Below are 1124 nucleotides of genomic sequence, written 5' to 3' on the forward strand. Positions count from 1 at the left end.
GGTTGTAAAATGTTAAAATGACATTTCCCGGTGATTGCATTTGTCACGGTTGAAAGCAATGCAAAAGTGCAAAAACGCATAAAAAATGCTACTTGTGAACATAGCCCAAGGTGTGGAGGAGTATTTTTGTTTTTGGTTATTTATTTTACCTTATACACAAGTCATTACCCTGGAAAGGATGTTCCTTAACATATTTCACAGGAAAACAGTTTCAGTTTCATTTTTGGACCTTCTATTGTGAGCCCGTAAAAGTGGCTTAATACTTCTGACCACGTTATTGACAGCAGTGACCTGGGGGTCAGAAATGCTTCCTGGGGCGATCCCCATGCTGTCCCCATCTCATTTGAGCACTGTCACTATCGTTTTGGGCACTTTTTAGGCTTTCTACAGACTGCCGGGGGTGCCGCCGCAAAAATGCTTGGGTCTCCCATAGGGACATTGGGTTCATTGCTCGGGTCCGGCAACCGAGCATCACGGCGAGCTCGGGCCGAGCTTCGAGCACCCGAGCATTTTAGTGTCGCTCAACACTAGTCCCTTTCTGATATTTAGTGCTGTGTGCAGTTTCTGTGTTACACCCAGACAGATGAACCGCTGTATACTCACACGTATCAGATTCCTGAATGTTTGGAAACTTTTCTAGTTTTTTTTTTTATCACAAAACATGGAGATGCTGGGGATTGAACCCAGGGCCTCATACAGGGAAAGCATGCGCTCTACCACTGAGCTACATCCCCTGTATGGACACCCAGGGATTTGTTCTCATCTACAAGAGTCACTAATCTATGACTATCTACTAATAGATTTTCTCTATTATTTTTTCTCTTTTATAATCATGCAGCATAAATAACATCATATTCTCATAGTCTGGACTATTAGGGACAAGACAAAACTATTTTTCTTTAATTTTTTATTATTTGTTTATATTTAAAATATGGGGAAAAAAGGAAGCGATTTTATTTTTTACATCTTTTTTTGAACAGATTAAAAAAAAATGCAATTCTCCTTTTCCCATATTTTAAAGAGATTGTTCCCTACTGGATGGCGCTTTTCGATTGTCCCAATCAAATAAAAAGAAAGCAAAGAGCACTTACCTCCCAGATACGCACCGTGACAAGCACTGCACC

General features: G+C 40.6%; 1 non-coding gene across 1 annotated transcript; it reads right to left on the reverse strand.

The window, feature by feature from the left end:
- Nucleotides 1-662: 662 nt before the first annotated feature.
- Nucleotides 663-734, reverse strand: TRNAG-UCC (transfer RNA glycine (anticodon UCC)). Its single transcript has one exon. It is a non-coding gene; the product is annotated as a tRNA-Gly (tRNA).
- Between the last annotated feature and the right edge of the window lie 390 nt (nucleotides 735-1124).

Source organism: Phyllobates terribilis, unplaced genomic scaffold, assembly GCF_046119375.1.
Source record: "Phyllobates terribilis strain yellow unplaced genomic scaffold, ASM4611937v1 Scaffold_517__1_contigs__length_1237599, whole genome shotgun sequence".
Lineage (NCBI taxonomy): Eukaryota > Metazoa > Chordata > Amphibia > Anura > Dendrobatidae > Phyllobates > Phyllobates terribilis.